Source organism: Uloborus diversus, unplaced genomic scaffold, assembly GCF_026930045.1.
Source record: "Uloborus diversus isolate 005 unplaced genomic scaffold, Udiv.v.3.1 scaffold_165, whole genome shotgun sequence".
NCBI classification, from domain to species: Eukaryota; Metazoa; Arthropoda; class Arachnida; order Araneae; family Uloboridae; genus Uloborus; species Uloborus diversus.
Window position 1 is genome coordinate 242,321 of NW_026558313.1, and position 21,475 is coordinate 263,795.

The 21,475-nt window shown below is 33.7% G+C and overlaps 1 long non-coding RNA gene across 1 annotated transcript; it reads right to left on the bottom strand.

Annotated features, from left to right (window-relative positions):
• Positions 1 to 214: 214 nt before the first annotated feature.
• Positions 215 to 21,023, bottom strand: LOC129233095 (uncharacterized). Its single transcript, XR_008581424.1, has 3 exons — positions 20,939 to 21,023; positions 15,834 to 15,971; positions 215 to 322 (listed from the first exon to the last, which is right to left on the bottom strand). It is a non-coding gene; the product is annotated as an uncharacterized LOC129233095 (long non-coding RNA).
• Between the last annotated feature and the right edge of the window lie 452 nt (positions 21,024 to 21,475).

Consider the following 21,475-nt stretch of genomic DNA (forward strand, 5'->3'; position numbering starts at 1 on the left):
ATGGACTTTCAAATTTCCACTCTGAGAAAATGACATTTTACATAATTCACAAGAAAATCGCTTTTCTTTAGTATGTGTCCTCAAATGCTTCCTTAGACTTCCACGATCAGAAAATGACATTTTTCAAATTTCATAAGAATGGTTTCCCTTTAGTATGAGTCCTCAAATGTACTTTCAGATGTGAAATGTAATTAAATGTCTTTTCCCAATATTCGCAAGACTGATTTGTCTTGGACGTTCATTTGCATTTTAAGCTTTAAGTTTGGATTCACAAAACTGCACTACTTTAGGCTCACATGCATTCCCTTGATTGAACTTCAATCTAAAAATAGAAAACTATTTTATTCTAATGAAAAAAAAGCAAACTGCTTTCAGTTATCAAAACAAATAAAATTTTTATCCTTCATAAAGCTAATTTGTAAAATGCCTTGAGAAAAACATATTCCTCTAAAACATTGTGACCGTTATGGATTTGCCCCTTGGCATACCTAAGGACCTGCTTTAAATCAGGGAACGTTGATTTAAATCAGTTGATTTTTTTTTATAAATTAATTTCGCATTTTTAGAATGTGTTGCTCTAAATCTAACTATAGGGGAAGGTGGGGCACCTTGGGACACTTTTTAGGTAAAGATTTTTAGAAATTTTACTTTCAAACCAATTCCCTAATAGCAAAATTTCTTGCATCAATCTTGACAGATCTTGATATTATACTGACGGCGTCAATATTGACGTGTTTCATACTGCATAAAGCTTGCATAAAGATTAAAAAGCAATATTACAATAACAACACGTATGCAACATTGCATTCATCTTAAAATATCAATATTGATATTACCTTACAATAATAACATTGCATACATATTGACGCCGTCAAGATGTATTGATTTCATGCTGTCGCCGTCAAGGTAATTAGTACACAATAGAACAGGTGGACCTTCGTTGATACTTGCGCATGCGCACAGTTCTTTCTACCCAGCGTCCTTTGAATTGCTGGCACATCTTCCTCCTTCGACCTACGATTTCAGTCGGTTCAGAGGAGCTGCACGTGGCGTTGTCGTTGCGTTCTTTAGGCTTCGTGAAGTTGGTTGCTTAGTTATTAGTGTGGAATAGTATTGTTTTAGGAATAACTTATGAATGACTGATAACTGCATTTGTTTATTAATATAGTACTAAACAAGTCATATCGCAGACGATGTGCGATCAATGTTAGAAATGGCCGAAAATAACTTTTTTCGTCCCGAGACTTTGAAACGAAGGACATGAAGCCCAGAATTTCGTACTATCACTTCAATCTCATGAGTAAGATTAATTTTATTCAATGATTATGTATGTTATTCTTTAAGATAAATTCATGTGTTTTGTCCATGGGATATTTTCAATGCTGACATCCATTTGGAAATGTACTTTATTGTATTTATTTACTTATTTATTATTTTGCTTTCTTTACTCTTAAATGTGTTATAAAAACTTCCGCAATAGGCATTTTATGTCTTTATAATACAATTAGAAGCATGAATTTAAAAAATAAGTCAAGTATTACGCAAAACGAAGAAACTTTCATTTTTTAAATTAAATTGCGAGTACTATTAATACCTTTATATGAATTTCCGATCAGATGTCAACTTTAAGGAAATATTCTTAGGCTAGAAAACTATCTTGAAGAATAACAGAAATAATTACAGAATGAAATTTAATTCTCGAGTTTCAAGTGAAAATAATACAAAGAAAATAAATAGATAAAACACCTTGCAAACGTGCTGGTTTCATACTGTCATGTCAATGTATCCTGACATTTTCCTGTCATATCAATACGTATGCAATATTACAAAAGCAAGATCATCTTGCCTAGACCTTGATTTCATGCTGTCATGACAACATCTTGATATTATCCTGTCATATCAATACGTATGCAAGATTACAAAAGCAAGATCATCTTGCCTAGACCTTGATTTTATGCTGTCATGACAACATCTTGATATTATCCTGTCATATCAATACGTATGCAATATTACAAAAGCAGCCTACCTTGATATTTTCCTGATATTATGTTGCATACACCTTGTCAGCCAATATTGTGGCAGCCTGCTGACAGCATAAAGGGAGTAACATAACAACATTGAGGCAGCATTAATGCAAGATGATTTTTCTTGCATGTCAACCTTTATGCAATACTGAGGCAAGATATTTTGCTTACTGGGTTTGCACCAAACTTAGCTAAACGTGCAATTTAGAAATTTTGCTTCAATAAAAATTAATTTTACTCCATTATTTCATCAAATTAAATTTTCATTAAAAAGTCGTTACACCATCTCAACCTACCCCACTAGGTGGGGCACCTTGGGACACAAGCAATAATCCTAATAATTGTCATCTTAAATAATTGAAATCTCGTTACTAATAACATTCTCTGCTGCAGTTTCAACAACAGACGCATCAACAGCAGGGAACTTCCTATTTTCTTTTCTAGATCTCATAATTTCTGTTATTTTATTATTGTAATACTTTTGAAATGAGCTTTTTCTACACTGTACATTTATGGAGCAGCTTGGGACAGTGTCCCAATCTGCCACATTTAAGATTGTTATTATATATTGTTACAAATTCTGTAAATAGTAATTATTTTTGTGTTTAATTTGTCGTAATCTAGCTAAATTTGGGCGTTTATTCCATTGTCTTTCATCTAAAATTATTGTAGTAACGTAACCTGTAAATAGTTTCTTGTAATGAACATTAGGGTGGAACGAAAAAAACAAAGTTTTTATTTTCGAATCGTAATAGTGCGGAAAAGTTGCGATTGGTGAAGACTTACAAAACAAAACAAAGATTTTTAAAATCGGATAATATCTTCCGATCCCGCAACGAGCCTGAATATTTGAAAAAATGGAAAATTTCGTGTTTTCTTAGTGATTTTTCAAAAATTTTGTTTTCTTTTTAAGGCTCTAAGACGGAAAAGTTACGATTGGTGAAACCTTCAGAAAAAAAAACAAAAAAAACTTGAAACCGAATAATACCTTCTGATCCAGAACCAAGAATAAAAAATCGAAAAAGTTGAGAATTTCAGGATTTTTCCGAATTTTTAACATTTTTGGATCAATGTACTTTTTCAGGCAACAGAGCGGAGAAGTTACGTTTAGTGAAGACTTCAAAGCGAAAAAAAAAATATCTTTTTGAAAAAAAACAATATCTTCCGATCGCGCAACGAACCTACATGTTTGAAAAAATGTAAACTTTAAGCCCTTTTTCAGCTTTTTTTCTTTTTTTTTTAATTTAACGCTCCTCATAAGTTCGGTATGAAATACTAATGGAAGAACGTTTGTTTATAAAACAAATATGATATTTTAGTACTAGAGCCTGCCTGTAAATTGTCCACATGGCCCTTTAATCCCGCGATACTCATATTTGTTTATGCCGCTTAGTACAGTGTATGCATCTAATACGCCCCATTAGCGAAATAAAGAACCGCAAAAATTTCACAGACGGTGCCATTCATGTTTACAGAACAATTCAAACCTGTCAATACTTACCTGACAATCTAAAACAAGTTTTTTACCCTGTCATTGAAAGAAACTCTTTCTTTGCGCATCTCGAAAACTTATTAATGGCAATGGTGTTTGATGAAAGGAGGCATAAGAGAACTAGCGTTTAAAAACGTCTTGAAAGCCAGAGAATCTGTTTCTAAACGCAAAAGCATTAGAAACTTTGTCATTCCATCTCTAAATTTCGAAGCAGAAGTTTACGCAGAGATTATTAATTGGAACACGACAAAGCTATCTTCTCCACCTTTTCTTCAAAAAGTTCCTAACAAAGACATTGAAAATTTTATTGTAACAGGCACTATACCCGACTGGGATATAAAACTATTCCCCTGCCATACGCAAGCTGTCGAAAGATGTGTGAAGCTAATGACGGAGGCTTCACTCAAAGTGTGTGGATTTAAATCAAGAGATGGCTACATAAGAGCAACATTGAAATCCAGATCAATTATGCCCGAATTTTCCAAAAAATCTGATTTTAAATTAGCTTCAACAACTAACACTTAAAACAATAAGACTTGTATACTGGATTGTAAATTTGGTAAATATTTTATAACTTTCTATTATTTGAAAATGTTTCATTGTTGTAAAGAATGGTAGTTTTGCATGTTTGGAAGATACCTTAAAAGTCAAGAAATAAATTAATGTTTATGTGTAATATAGGGTTTTTTAAAAGGCTTTTCCCTGTAACACCGGGGGAAAAAACAAGAACAATTTTATTTTTAATCACTAAGAGAAGTTGAAATTCTCCCTTTTTAGCCTACTTTCCCAGTAAAAGTCAAAAAAAGAAGAAAAAAGCATGAAAGAAGGCTTAATGCATCTTAAAAATATTGCAAAAAAAAAGTCAAAAATAAATAAAATAATTGAATAAATATCGAAAAATTAAAAATTGGAAAGTAGGGTATTGAGATGGGGAAAAATGTCTGTCGGTCTGTCTGTCTGTCTGTTCCCCCCCCCCCCCCCCAATAACTTTTGAATGAATAGTCCGATTCGAACAAAATTTTTTTTGTTCGAAAGATCTCGGCAATGACATCTCATTCCCATATTTTACTTTTTGATTTGAACTATTTTTTGTTCAATTTTGAACAGTTCAAAAAAACTTAACATTAGCGCCTACGGGGAAATTCAAGGCAATTCCGAACTATGAGGCGAATTTGCTTCAAACAAACTTTGTAGGAAAAAGCGTTTGATGAAAAACTTGTATATAAATTATCTTTTTGATTTGAACAATTTTCCGTTCAATTTTGAACAGTTCAAATCCCTTAACATTAGCGCCTATAGGGAAACTGAAAGTCAATGTAGATTCCGTACTTGAATGTGAATTTACTTCAAACAAATTTTGTTGGAAATAGCTCTTGACACCAAACTCCAGACTTCGACGCCAAGAATTTAGGGGCACTTGACCCCGACTCCGACTCCTGTGCCCGACAATTAATCGAACTCCGACTCCCCGACTTCGACTCTGACTTCGTTGCTTTGGCAAAAATTTATACACGGAGGACAAATGACAGACTCCGATTCTTAGATATCGACTCCGACTCCTTTACCCAAAAATGAGATTGACTCCGACTCCGACGCAATGGTTTTGACTGTGAAATAATTATTGTTGATCTGACTTGTTTTTATTTTTACGCTAAAGTTTTAACTTAGGTATTCAGTTTTCGGCGAATAAACTCGAAGTCATTTATGTTTCTACATAAAGATATGCGCAGACGATTTTTTTTTTTTTTTTTGACAATGAAAATTATTTCTTTAAGTTGACATTTTATTGTCTTAATTTATTTTGGTAAGTGCATTTATTCATTTAAAAAATTGTTTTTGGCAACAGGGGAGAAAGAAACGGTTTTTTTTTTATATAATGAATTTATTTTAATGAGCTTATTAATTTTAATTATTATTTTTTCGTTTTGAAAGCTGTTAAAGATTTTTTTAATGCCAAAAGTGTATTAGCTGCTTTTTTTTTACGCATCTAATTTTTTTAGATGAATGAGGAATATTTTATTCCTAGAAATCAGCTTAAAGTATTTTAAAAATATGTTTGAAAAAATTTGCGATTTTAGCTATTTTTGAGAATATTGATCAGGTACTAGAAAGTAGTATGGGTATACGGGAAAGTAGGCTCGTCTAGTTCTAGACAGAACTTCTTGTTTTACTTTTCATGCTTGTTCCTGGATCAGAAGGTATTATTTGATTTCAATATGTTTTTTAAAATTTCTGAAGGCTTCACCAATCGTAACTTTTCCGTCTTAGAGTATTAAAAAGAAACGTTGGAGAATTTTTTTTAAAAAATCTCTAAGAACAAATGAAATTTTCCACTTTTTCAAATTTTAAGGCTCGTTGCCGGATCGGAAGATATTATCCGATTTTAAAAATTTTTGTGTTGTTTTGTAAGTCTTCACCAATCGCAACTTTTCTGCACTATTACAATGCAAAAATAAAAACTTAGTTTTTTTCGTTCCACCCTAATGAACATACAACCCCATGACATTTGACTGAAGTATAAGGTCCCCCTATTTTTTCATTCATAAAATTTGTGAATGAATAAAAAGAAAGTAGGATATATTTGTAGAATGTTATCGAAACTTCTCAATGGAACATTGTGGAAACTTTTCAAGGATTTATAAATAGCCTCTGCGGCATGAAAAGTCAGTCTCGATTGAGAAGTTGTGCTGAGAGCGTATTAGCTCTGTTTATTGCGAGGCATTTCGCTGTGTTGTTTTTCGTATTTGGATGTAAAGACGTGTGTAACCGTTGAGTTTACGGTGTCGATTGATATTTGCTTAATTGCTGATGATAAATTTAGCAGTTGTTAAGGGTCTTTCCTGTACATAGTGTAAATAAATCTCTTGTGTTTTTTTCTCAAGAACTGTGTCGTTCTTTCAAGAAAGTTGGAAATCGAACCAGATCGGTAACAATATCAACTTTTTAAAAGTCATACTTAGCTACATAATACATTTTTTAACCTTAAAATTATTGTGAAAGGAAAATTTTTAATTCCCACTTGCTATGATTGAAATTATTCCACTTCTTAGTTTAAAAAAAATATTTAATAATTAAACTACCAATCAATGCAACTCCAAACCTTTCAAAACACAGAAAATTATATTAGTCTTGAACTGTTCATGTGAGCAATACCAAAGTAAAGCATAAATCCTGCTGTCATTGATGATGTCCTAGGAGAACTAATTTTTGTTTACAAAATTAACTCTAGAACCACGGTAGGGGTCAATTTGACCCAAATAAAATTTCATTTCCATTTTTTCAGAGATTTTACGAGCGGAATGACTTGAAACTTTTTGACTCTTTCTTAAATTGTATAAATATTAATCTGTAAAAGAATTAGCCATTCAGAATTTTTTATTTCCGAGACATTACTTCTTATACCTAAAACCGCGGTAAGGGTCAGAATGACCCTTGGCTTAGTAGATGCAAAACGAAACGATTCTCGGAATCGGTAACAGTCAAAACTGCTCCCCAATTGGTATGAAAAGGATCTACAGTAGACACTGAAGGTAAAATGGGTCAAGGTCATAGAACAAGACAGGTTACTGATAAGAAAAAGTAGCTTTTTCTCTTCCTTTTGTTATCTGACAGAGCTGCGTTTATACTGCTAGTTGCAAACCATTCTTTGTCTCGGCAGAAAAATGTCAAGAAAACGTCGTTTGCTTTCGGGCAAGGAAGCTCTTGAATACATGCAAGAGCTGTTACTGTTATATTGTATAATCTTAGTAGTATTACTCCTGTTCATCAAAAAATATTTTTTTGACTCTTTTTAAACATCAACAAACCCATTTTAAGCTGTGGGTCAAATTGACCCCTGCCCGCGGTTTTAGGTATACGGAAATTTCCGCGGTTCTAGTGTTAAAGCTGAAATTTATGGTGTCCCATGGTGGGCCATGTCCCAAGGTGCTCCACCTTCCCCTACTGCATCATACAATCTTCACTTCAACTGGAAAAACTATGCATAGATCCCTCTTTCTGTGTGTGTAACAGATTTTTAGACTCTTGCAATATTGCTTTTTTCTCCAAAATTAGTTCAGAACAAAATAAAAACTTGCAGTTTTGTACAGGGGCGTAGCTAAGGGGGGGTTTTGGGGACAAAACCCCCCCCCCCGAAAAGTTAGTCTCAAAAAAAAAAAAAAAGAGAAAAAGAAGAGAGAAGAGAAAGAAAAAAAAAGAAGAAAAGGAAAAAATTCCAAGCAATTACACACACATATATATATATATATATATATATATATATATAGAGAGAGAGAGAGAGAGAGAGAGAGATAAAAGAAGTAACCCCCCCCCCCCGAAAGTCGGGTCTAGCTACGCCACTGGTTTTGTATGTGTCTTTAAATGGACTTTCAAACTTCCACTCTCAGAAAATGACATTTTACAAATTTCACAAGAATATGGTTTCTCTTTAGTATGAGTCCTCAAATGTACTTTCAGATGTGAAATGTAATTAAATGTCTTTTCACAATATTCGGAAGACTGATTTGTCTTGGACTTTCATTTGCATTTTAAGCTTTAAGTTTGGATTCACAAGACTGCACTACTAAACTCTGGTCACATACACAATCCCTTGATTGAACTTCAATCTAAAAATAGAAAACTATTTTATTCTAATGGAAAAAAAAAAGCAAACTGCTTTCAGTTTTCAAAACAAATAAAATTTTATCCTTCATAAAGCTAATTTTTAAAATGCCTTGAGAAAAACATATTCCTCTAAAACATTGTGACTGTTATGGATTTGCCCCTTGGCATACCGAAGGACCTGCTTTACATCAGGGAACGTTGATTTAAATCAGTTGATTTTTTTTTTATAAATTAATTTCGCATTTTTAGAATGTGTTGCTCTAAATCTAACTATAGGGGAAGGTGGGGCACCTTGGGACACTTTTTAGGTAAAGATTTTTAGAAATTTTACTTTCATACCAATTTTCACCAAACTTACTACCAAACGGCACGACCTTGAGGGTCACGGATCTGGACAAAACTCTGGATTTAGGTTAATTCCCTCTAGATATGAGCCCAGGTAAAGCGGTTTGACTGCATAGGTCGTAGTTAGGCCGTAATGGGGGGTCCAAAGTTTCTAGTTTAGCTCCAGAATGCACTAGTTTTTCCTTTGAAATTAACCTTTTTTTACTCTTTTCTTGATATTGCATAGCAGTATCACCCAACTGAATGCATTCACAGTATAAAATAAATTCCACCGCCCCTACATTGTACTAACGGGAGACGCAACACATGTTTGGAAAGCAAATATTGTGCCAAAATTTCAAATTCCAGAAAACGCTATTGCAATTTCAGGGCCAAACTAGCAAAGATAGACCCTGATTGCAGCCGAACTAAAGCCTATTTAATCAAACTAATTTACCTGTGCTCATATCTAGTATGAATTGACCTAAATCCAGAAGTTTATCCAAATTCATGACCCTCAAGTTTTTGCCTTCTGAACTACACTGAATTGCAGGACTCCAGAATAGCAATGGCGTCTTTATTGGAATTTGAAACTTTGGGACAACGTCTACCCTCCGAAGACGTTCGACGTCTCTTGTCAGTACAACATTGGGGGGGGGGGGATGTTGTGAATGCATTTAATTGACACATACGGCCATGTAGACCAAGAAAATGGAAAAGAAAGTTGCATTTCAAAGAAAAAACCATTGCATTTCTGGACCCAAACAGCAACTTTGGACCCCCGTTGCAGCCGAACTAGGGCCTATGCAGTCAAACAGCTTCACCTGGCTTCATATCTAGTGCGAGATGATCTAAATTCAGAATTTCATCCAGATCTGTGACCCTCAAGGTCGTGCCGTTTGGTAGTTAGCTGAATGTGCAATTTAGACATTGGTGCTTCAATAAAAATTAATTTTACTCCATTCTTTCATCAAATTAAATTTCATTAAAAAAAATTAAAAAGTCGTTACACCGTCTCAACCTACCCCACTAGGTGGGGCACCTTGGGACACAAGCAATAATCCCAATAAGTGTCATTTTAAATAATTGAAATCTTATTACTAATAATTCTCTGCTGCTGTTTCAACAACAGACGCATCAACAGCAGGGAACTTCCTATTTTCTTTTCTAGATCTCACAATTTCTGTTATTTTATTATTGTAATACTTTTGAAATGAGCTTTTTCTGCACTGTACATTTGTGGAGCAGCTTGGGACAGTGTCCCAATCTGCCACATTTAAGATTGTTATTATATATTGTTACAAATTCTGTAAATAGTAATTATTTTTGTGTTTAATTTGTCGTAATCTAGCTAAATTTGGGCATTTATTCCATTGTCTTTCATCTAAAATTATTGTAGTAACGTAACCTGTAAATAGTTTCTTGTAATGAATATACAACCCCCTGACCTTTGACTGAAGTACACGGAACCCTATTTTTTCATTCATAAAATATGTGAATGAATAAAAAGAAAGTAGGAGATATTTGTAGAATGTTATCGAAACTTCTCAATGGAACATTGTGGAAACTTTTCAAGGATTTATCTCCATTGAGACGTTGTACTGAGAGCGTATTAGCTCTGTTTATTGCGAGGCATTTCGCTGTGTTGTTTTTGGTATTTGGAAGTAAAGACGTGTGTAATCGTAATCGTTGAGTTTTACGGTGTCGATTGATATTTGCTTAATTGCTGATGATTAATTTAGCAGTTGTTAAGGACCTTTCCTGTACATAGTGTAAATAAATCTCCTGTGTTTTTTTTTTTTCCAAGAACTGTGTCGTCCTTTCAAGAAAGTTGGAAGTCGAACCGGATCGGTAACAATATTAACTTTTTAAAAGTTATACTTGGCTACATAATACATTTTTTAACCTCAAAATTATTGTGAAAGGTCATGTTTTAATTCCCACTTGCTATGATTGAAATTTTTCCATTTCTTAGTTTAAAAAAATATTTAATAATGAAACCACCTATTAATGTTAACACCTATCCTTTCAAAACGAAGAAAATTAGATCAGTCTTTTCCTGTTCATGTGAGAAATTCCAAAGTACGCTAAAGCATAAATCCTGCTGTCATTGATGATGTCTTAAGAGAACTAATTTTTGTTTACAAAATTAACACTAGAACCGTGGTACGGGTCAATCTGACCCAAATCAAATTTCATTTCCATTTTTTCAGAGATTTTACGAGCGGAATGACTTGAAACTTTTTGACTCTTTCTAAAATTGAATAAATATTAACCTGCAAAAGAATTAGCCATTCAGAATTTTTTATTTCCGAGATATTAATTCTTATACCTAAAACCGCGGTAAGGGTCAGAATGACCCTTTGCTTAGTAGATGCAAAATGAAACGATTTTTGGAATCGGTAACAGTCAAAACTGCTCCCCAATTGGTATGAAAAGGATCTACAGTAGACACTGAAGGTTAAATGGGTCAAGGTCATAGAACAAGACAGGTTACTGATAAGAAAAACTAGCTTTTTCTCTTCCTTTTGTTATCTGACAGAGCTGCGTTTATACTGCTAGTTGCAAACCATTCTTTGTCTCGGCAGAAAAATGTCAAGAGAACGTCGTTTGCTTTCGGTCAAGGAAGCTCTTGAATACATGCAAGAGCTGTTACTATTATATTGTATAATCTTAGTAGTATTACTCCTGTTCATCAAAACATATTTTTTTGACTCTTTTTAAACATCAACAAACCCATTTTAAGCTGTGGGTCAAATTGACCCCTGCCCGCGGTTTTAGGTATACGGAAATTTCCGCGGTTCTAGTGTTAAAGCTAAAATTTATGGTGTCCTATGGTGGGCCATGTCCCAAGGTGCTCCACCTTCCCCTACTGCATCATACAATCTTCACTTCAACTGGAAAAACTATGTATAGATCCCTCTTTCTCTGTGTGTAACAGATTTTTAGACTCTTGCATTACTGCTTTTTATACTCCAAAATTACTTCAGAACAAAATAAAAACTTGCAGTTTTTTTCATACACCATGATTAATATAGTTAAGAAAAGTAATAGTTCAACATATTACAGTAGAAGACCGTTATAACGCACACCTTGGGACAAGAGCTTTTGCGTTATACAGGTTTTGGCATTATATAAGCCATTTCACAAATTTTGAAACTAATATTCAGAATATACATATATTAGCACTTCAGAATGAGTTCTATCTGCAATGAGTTTTAAAACAGTAATTATAAAACTAATCATTCGCAAATAAATATGCTTTACAATTAAAAGAAAGTGAATTTATTCTTTACTTCTGCCAGCTTCATAGTTTGCATAACAGCTGCATTTTCAAGAGTCATCTGATATTTTCTCTTTACTGTGAATATTGATTTTCAATTAAACGCTTTGAATTAGGCCGGAAAGATGAAAAACTGTTTCAAAATTTAATTTTCCTAACCATTTTTATGTTAGCTGGGCAAAACAGAGGGATTTTTTCAACTTAAAAACCTATTGCTTACTTCTGAAAGTTGTGCGGTTTATAGAGAATTGCGTTATATAGGTCAGCGTTATAAAGGTATTCTACTGTATTTCACAAAAAAGACGTACAATGATCATGGAAACCTTATTTTTAAGCAAAGCATAAAACAAAACCACATCTTATCTAAACATTATAACATATTTATAAATCTTTAAAAAAATTATTGAATATCAGGGTTTGAAATAGAGCACGGTATTGCACGAAACGAGCAAAAAATCGGTAAATCCCACGCAATCCAAAGGTCCCCCCCCCAACCCGTAAATTCTTAAACTCGATAATGAACCCCAGGTCGGAAACGCGGAGAAGATAAATAAAATTTCAAAATCCATTTTCATTTTAAAAGAAGTAAAAAATTTAATAAAGCGTCCGTCAATTCAAAGCAATACAAGTTACATAGACGAATTCCGATTCGCCGGCATCAACCGATTCCGATCCGCCGACATCAATGGATTCCGATCCGGCGACATCAACCGATTCCGATCCGCCGGTCGAAATGTGATCCGAAAGCTGATGGAAATGACAGTCCGTTTTCAATAGGCATATAGGAAATTTTTTACTTTAACTTTTTGATCCTCAGAAAAAAAGTCTTTGTGCAGCAGAAATATTATTCTAATCAATGGGAACCCCGGAAGCAGAAACTTTCTAACCAGTCTGCGACACACTTTTGGGCAGTTGAAAATAATCTGCAGCATTATTATCAGTTTTAATTATTTTAAGTTTTCATAAAATACACGTTCAAGACTCAGAAATTTTCCAATTGGCCAGTGGCTACTAGACCTGAAAAACTTAGTGGCCACCACTGTCGCCGCATTTTAAAGTATAAAAAAGGGGGGGGGGGACAGTTTTCACTACTTCCATAAAAATAAATAGAATTCTGCGAACTATGAAAAGCAATTATTCAATATATATTTATTTAAATGTGGAAAATTTAAATTAAAATAGGCTTTTGAATTCTTTTTTTTTTTTTTAGAAAATGAATCAATAAATAAATTAGCAAATGTGAGAAGTTGGCAGGAAACTGCATTTTAGGTAAATGTTTCAGTTTGTAGCAAAGCTTCTAAAGCAAATACAATTGTGCGGGTAAAAATTGACATTTTTTATGAAAATCATTTAAAAAGAAGCATGATTTATTGTACATTATATGTAATCTTCCATAGTTTGTATTGAGGTAAACATCAAATTCTGTTTTTGGAAACTTAGGGAAGTAATAGTCTCGTCTATTTCCATCTTGCAAATGACCAAACATGGCGTCAGCGCGAAGAATGCATGATTCTAAATAGATTTTTGAATTTGTTACAAAAAAGTAGAGAAAAATTCAAAATCCTTATAAACTACAACTTAGATGAAATGGTCAGTTTTTAGCACATCAGCCTCTAAAGCAATGAAGATAAGACAACATTCTGAAGATAAAATTCTACATTTTTTGAGACAATAATTAAGAATTATCTGAAAAAATGGCATAATTTTCAGCAGTTTGCATTGCAATAAACATCTAATTATGTTTACGAAAACGTAGGCACTTACCAAGTCTTGCGTACCAACATCTTGGGAATGACCAAACATGGCGACTACGCCGAAAATTAAGAGAGGGTGGCGACAGGAACTGTGAAAAAGAGTTCCCTGACTTTTCCCTGATTATGTTCATCAAATTTCCCTGATTTACATTACCAATGATAATGGTTTCCTTTCTTTGCTCTACTTAAAATCCAGTGTATGTTTCTATAAAATGCGGTATTTTAAACGTTTTAAGTTGTGTAAAGTTGATGAACTAAAGATATATTTTAAAAAGATGCTACTTCTTTAACAAAATGGTAAAAAAAAAACATATCAAGTCATTTTTTTTTTTTGAAAAAAAAACTATAAAACAGTATATTAAATTTTTCTACAAAGAAAGATATCAGAAATTTTTTAAAAAATACTTTACTTCCAGAAACCAGTTAACATAAGAATTTTAAGAAATGATTAAAATCACTCTTAAAAACATAGTATGCCCAGAGCCTGTTGCTGGTCGTCACTTTTGTATTTGTATTTATTTGTATAAGTATGACAAATTGATCAAACCATTAACTTTAATGTAAAAAAAACCATGGGGTGCCTTTCATTTACATTTTTGCAAGGACAACAAATGGAAGCTATTTAAAACAACTGATATGAAGCGCACTACGCTTTTTCTTGCATTAATCGGTCAATTACCTATAACACTGGACATCAGGAGTAAAAAACAATGAAATTGAGATATATGTAAGCCTATATCTGGAAAATGTCAGCGAAAAATCGAATAATATCTTTAGCTGCCCATTTGACTTTGAATTCTAAATATTCAGCCAGATTTTTCACCGAACTGGCGAAAATGGAATGAAAATTTATAATTGTCTCTCATTTGAAACTACGAATGGCTGAAATTAGACTCTAGAGAAATAAATATGTAATGTACAGTTAGTTGAATGACCTAGGCAATTGCGAAATGGCCTTCAAATGTTTATGCAGCGTGCACATCACACATGCTCTGCCGCCCCTAGCTTGCCCTTTCTTTGTGTTGTTCACTGCTCTCAACTGCGTTCTTTGTTCTAGAGCACTGTTTTTCTCTTTTAAAGTAGTCTATTTAGTTACAATAGTTTCAAACTGTTGAGTTATTACTTCAAATGTAAATGAAGATGCTGTTTTGACATATAAATAACTTGAAAGGAAAGAAAAAAAAACATTTAGAAGTGAAGATTTTTTTCTACAACGTCAGAAATGAGGATTAAACCTGCAAATGTAGCACAGGTTGATGTGTCCGAAGGGGGGGGGGGGCGGATACAAGGGGAGTCCACTCCCCTAAACAGTCGACAACTGTCCACATTGAGTATGGTAGTTTGTATTTGCCCCTGTCCTATAGATCACTGTCCATTGTTTTAAAGGCTGCTTTGAAAAATACGAGAATAATTAACTTGAATTCAGTCAGTTAAGATACAATAAAACGTTGTTGTTATCCTTAATTTTACCTTCAAATAACTCTTTTGATGTTGACACAGTAAAGTAATGGTGGTCTACCATTCCTTATTATTTGCCATACCAGCGGCATGGCAAATAATAAGATTGAATGGCAAATTTAATAATATTAAATCAATTTATGCACCAAAAAGCCTTGAAAACTACTCTGCTGATATAGCTTTTAGCAGAGCATAATTTAAATGTAAGTCGGAGAAGCAAGGGCTTTGGGGACCCCTAGCTTAGGGGCCTGCCAAAAAATACAAGATTTTTTTTCATAAGTAACGTTTTCATTTGTTTTGAAATACAAAACTTTGCTAAATATTTTTTAATTTTATTGTTAATGTAAAAATTAAATTGTTATTGCTGGCTCTGTTTGAACAAGGTTTATGAGTTTAGCGGAAAACTAACTCTCTCCCACGGAATGAGAAAACTATCTGGAGTGACATCTAGCGCAGAATGAGACCACTCAGATATCACTCCATGCTAGTAGGGAGCTCGCTATTACTGCTTAAATAATGCAGTTATTTTTTTTCTGTTGATTTACAATATTTGAAGATGTTTGAATTTTTTTATAATTGTTTATGTAAGTTTCTAATTACAGTTCTCAAAAATTTTTAAGAATGCTCTTCAGAAGTTACAGCTAGCATAAGCTAACAAGGCAAATGGAAAAGGCAATATGAAATACGTCAGCTGAACACTTGTGGTGAAAACCTAACACCAGACCAAGAAGAAATGAAGCAATCTAAGCCGAGAGAGCTTAATGTGAGATCAAACATTTAATTGAGATGAAACAGACCTTAATTACAAAATGCTACTGAGTAAGGGGTTCGTAGCTAGGACTGAATCACAAACAATCCCAGCATATAAAAACAGTTAAGGAGAGAGAAAGAGTTACCATTCTCTGGCCTGCAGTAATGCTACATCAAACCACAAAACTGAAGATGCCGAAACTTGGCAGCAAAACAGTGAGAATACATCAGGAAGGCAGATGATGATTTTTTTCATTCATCCCGAAATCTCCCATTTGAAATATCTGCAAGTGAAACAATGGCATTAAAGAGGATAAAATAATTATGAATTAATAATAATTAATGCAAAGACAGACAGACAGAAACAAAAAGTAGCAAATTGCTACATTAATTTGCTTTTGAGTTAGAATGCTTTTTGTATGATTTTTCTATTTTAAATCAATAAAATTACGGAGTTATATCATGGCCAGGTTCAGGTTATTGACAATTCCATGTTTTCCCTCTTTTCTAGGTGTATAGCAACCCCTGCGTAAATGCACGACCATGTAACATTTCAATTAATCTACACTAAGTTCAATTTTTAAAAAAATTGGAAGGAATTCTTGGTTGCACATTGAAAAATTAGCAAATGGTTGACTTAACAAGTTTACGCTTGTTTCCCCTGGCAGTGGAGCAGTATTATGGGGGACGGGAAGTTAAAGCACCCCTCAAAGGCATTGGTTTTAACATAAATGCAAATTCTAATACAGTAGTTTATGCAAATGAAAGGACTCTTTCAATCAAAATATTCCCTTCAGAAGGTATTTTTGATTCTAAAAAAACATCCAGAAGGTATTTTTGATCAAAAAAACCCATCCAGAAGATATTTTTGATAAACAAAACCTGTAGAAGGTATTCTTGATCAAAAAAACCCTTTCAGAAGGTATTTTTGATTAAAAAAAATAACCCTCCTGAAGGTATTTTTGATCAAAAAACCCGTTCGGAAGGTATTTTTGATCAAAAACAAAACCCTCACAAAGGTATTTTTGATCATCCCCCCCCCCAAAAGGTATTCTTGATCAAAAAAAAAAAAATCCCCCAGAAGGTATTTTTGATCAAAAAATCCCTCCAGAAGGTAGTTTTGATCAAAACGCCCCCCTCCAGAAGTTATTTCTGGCTGTTCTAGTGTTTTGCTATTGAAATGAGTAAATAATAGTAAGGAAAATATAATTTGTCATATTTAGAAAAAATTAAAATGGCAACAAAATATAAGCATTCAATTTTGTTCAAAGTTATTCACTTCATAAGAGTAACGAAAATAAAATGGCTGACTACTGGGTTTCTATGGCCGACTACTGGAGCATTTTCTCATGTTAACAATAGCTTGGTTTTTAAAATAAAAATATTATTCCAGAAACAAGTTAGTGACTCATTATCAGAAAGGTACAGCCTAAAGTTTTACATTGTTTTTGTTGCTGTATTGATAGCTGAAATTTATAGGTTAACAAAACTTAACAACTGATCTTTTAAAAGGCTGATTACTGGAGCATTTACCCTATTTGTTTTTTATTTTCTGTCACAGGCTATTGCTAGTACTTAATTGTAAACATTAAAACCACTATTTTTTTTTTGTAATTTCTACATGTTTTTTTAACATGGGATGGTAAGGACACTTTGTGTCCTTTTTACAAACTAACGCATCATTATCTGCAAAATAAATGTACATGTTTTATGAACTATTGTACTTTTACCAAGATACATATTTTGTCTTTCAAAAAATGCCAAAGTACATCATTCCTGAAAAATTCAAAAATTAAAAATTCTGGTTTACAAAATTCCACATTGCAGAAGAATGAATCAAATATTATATAAAATTAGGATTTGAATCAAGAGTGAATAAACCAGTTCAGTTCATGCATTGTATGTTTACTTGCTAAAAGGCCATTTCACAGCATTTTGTCCAAATGTAGAGTTTGCAACATCACGCCCGGATCTGTATACCTGCAGTGCAGGTACGCAGCTCATGTCCTTAAGCAGCCCTCCATGTCTTTATGCGGCTCACATCCTTAAAGGGTCTAACCGCCCAAGAAATTGAAGAAAAAAAAAAGAATACCAAGACTCATAACGTTGCAAATATGCACTGCTGGCCTCTGTGGAGGGGTTCTAGAGATTTTGTTGCAGGGGGAGGGGGTAGTATTTATAGCCTTATTAGTATTATAGGGCCTGCGCAACAAGATCTTTCTTTTTTTTCCATAACTTATTTAATTTACTTTTTACTGTTTGATTAGCATTGTTTTATTTTTGGTTAGTCCAACCAACACACCCAACTCAGAACAAAATAATATTCTTATCAAACAGTAAATTAAAGTTTTGGCAAAGAAAGTGTCTAGTTGCATACTCTACCTTTTAACAAAATAATGTAATCAGGACCAGGGTTTTGAACAGAGGAAGAAGTTTATCATCCAAAAGAGTCTTAAACTATCCAAAAGTTTGCTAAAGCTAAAAGGGTCTAATCTAACCAATTTCTAGTTACTATACTATTATTAATGCATAAATATAAGAATTAATTACAGGTAATTAATGAATATTTGATATATTTTTCTCTGAAATGTTCATTTTAAAAAATATTTTATGTGAATAAATCGCTAATAACTCCATTATATAAAAACTCCCTTCTGTAACAGTTGGTAAAGTTATGAAAAGAAACTTGCAACACTACCAAAGTAATTTCAGTTCCACTTATAACTCAAAGGACTATTAAATGTAATATTTAGAAGCTGATATAAGAAAAATAATTTTAGCATAATATTTTTAATACATTCCTTTAAAAATCATAAATTGAAGAATAATATTTTGTAGTAAGTTACCGCCCTAAGCCAGGGCTAAGGCAGAAATACTTAAAATACACCACCAGCTCAGTTATTCCATCCGAGGACTGCAGTTTCGTGATTTTTAGCACTCATCGGCCCGGAATAGGAATCACATGAGCTGGCGGCGAAAATCCTCTTAAGGGAGCCAAACAAACTGGTAACTAATGTAGAATTAGCACACCAGATGAGTGACCGCAGCAATGGTGTGGTTCAACTCAAAGATTGATGGCAAGGCATGGTATTTTGTAGTAAGAGTATACAAAACTTCTTGTTAAGAGGATTTTCTCCGCCAGCTCATCTGATTCCTATTCCGGACTGATGAGTGCTAAAAAGCACGAAACTTCAGTCCTCGGATGGAATAACTGAGCTGGTGGTGTATTTTAAGTATTTGAAGAATAATGTTAGTTTGATGAATAAAACTTAAGTGCTTTTGTTTAAGAACTAGTGCAATTTTTGTTTTCAATTTATGTTTGTAATATAACTCATTCGAAATTTAAAATAAACAATTAGAATATAGTAGCTTGATAAATTTTAGAAAAAATGATCACCATTTTCCAAGGGGAGATAAGGGGTAGTGTAGTTTTTGATCATGAAATGACACTACAGCCCTAGACTAGGAAAACTACTCTAAAACTAAAGGAGTTTTAAATATACATTTTTTTCTTCTGATGAAAAATTATCATTTATTGCAGGGTAGACTGGGGGACTTTTACACCTATACACAGTGCCCTTTTTCCCAAACGAGTCATAACTGGAGATCCAAAAGTCATACCAAATTGATGCTACTCCCTAGCAAATATTCTCACAAGTTTTTGAGCATCCATCGAGCTTCGGTTCAGCATGCAGATAGAAAAACTTTTTCTACCAAGTTCCCACACAGCACACTCGTCTATAAAACGACTATATCTTGTCGAAACTCATTTACATCTAAAGGTGATATCTATTCTACGACTAATAAACGTCATTTCTAGATGTTCTATTAAACGTCTATAATCGGACATCTATTAGTCATCCTTTACAGACGTAAATTAGATCATCCACAAGGGTCGTCTACTAAACGTCGAATAGAAGTGTCCAGTAGAATCAGCACAAACAGTGATGGGTGAAAGCGGATTGCGGTGGTGCTAAATGCTGCAAAAAGTGAATTAAAAATAGTTCATTAGTTCATGTAACAACGGTTAAAGGGCTAGAACTTTATTTTTAAAAAATATTAATGACAATGATGATATTTATAATTTATTGACATAATTGGCAACACTTGTTGCTATGTTATTAGTGTTGAAGCACACGTGCTTCAACGTACGTTGAGCAGCACCGCCGCTTTTTACTTCTGATATTTTGGCGTCTGTTTTACAGCGCCTTATTGATTTCGGTAAGCTTATTCATCTTGTTGATGATTTCTGTTTCAAAATGATATATGGAAATAAGACTGTTGGACAAAAAATAAGCTTACACACATGAAAAATTGAAATTAAGGTTTTAAGTTTAATAGTGTAATTGCAATAAGTACTAAAAAATTGAACTGGCAGATTAGACAAAAGTGTATGAATGTTAAAAGGTTAAGGAAAATGTAATGTGTCGTATAAACATTACAATTAAGAGTCCAGAATTGAAAAAAGGTGTGCTGCGTCAATAAGCGCACCTAGAAGACGTTTTTTAGATCATCTATAACTGTTCTTGGTAACGTTATCTAGCGCTATGGATATCGTCTAATAGTGATCTAATTCCACCATTTTTTATCCATTGTAGTCGTCTTTTCGACGTTTACAAGACGACTTTCGACTGTTTGGAGGGGACATTTCGACGAGTTACGGACGGTTTTTAGATCAGTTACAGACGAGTGTTTAGACCAGATTCGACAACTTTTCAACGTCTATTCCACCAGTTTATGTTGTGTGGGTTGAGTCAATTTTGCGCTGAACGCTTTGAAGCTTATTGTGACTAAATAATACAGTAAAGAACAAATAAATATACAAAAATTAGCAGAATTTTATCCTTCTTTGAGAGGTGCATTTGTATGGACAGAAAACATATTATGTATTGTTGCATGTAAAAAATAAATCCAAACTTGCCGACGGAGCACATCTACGCATGTTCATTGGGGCACATTTACGCACGTTCTGTGTCTTATTACTGTCTTAATTCAAAACCGGGCCTGGACGCTTTCTTTGCTCTGCACTGTTTAAAACCTTTAATATTTTTGTGTTATTTAGTTTTGAAAATCACCATTCATTTCTAATTAAGAAACAGATTCGCATCTCATAGCTTACAATAATATAGCGTTGTTGTCTTCATGCCTATAAAACATTCTTTAATTAATTGTGTGTCATTCTCTTATTATTACAGTGTTTTAAGACTTTTAAAAAAACATTTAAATTTGGTTAAATAGTTCATGCACTTACTCCTTGTTAGAATTTTTACTATGTGTAAACTTGGCGCGGGGACATTCTGAAACCAAAAGTTTTCACAAATTATTTTCTATTTACATATCTGTTGCCAAAGCTAAACTGAAACAATATTTCTATTCTATTCAAGAGTCACAACTGACTACAACTGTATTTATGTCGAGGTCTGCATACTAGTGCCTTGCCTCCATTATTTTATCTACCGATAGATGGCAGCACCATCACCGGATCGAACAGTTAATGAGAATTTAGAACTAGACCAAGAGCTAATAGCTACCTGGTACTAGCACCCCCAGAGGTATCGTTTCACTTGGAGGACATTGAGACCACGAGCATATTTAACGTCGCCCAGTCCCCTTTAATGACGACGGTGGGTCTTCGACAAGCGGGGATCGAACCCGAGCCCCTCCGGCCCCGAGTCCAATGCCCTACCGATCAGGCTACCACGGCCCCAAACAATATAAATAAAATAAAATGTATTCACAAGGCTAAACTATGAAACACTAGTGCACGCAGCAAATGCAATGAATGGTG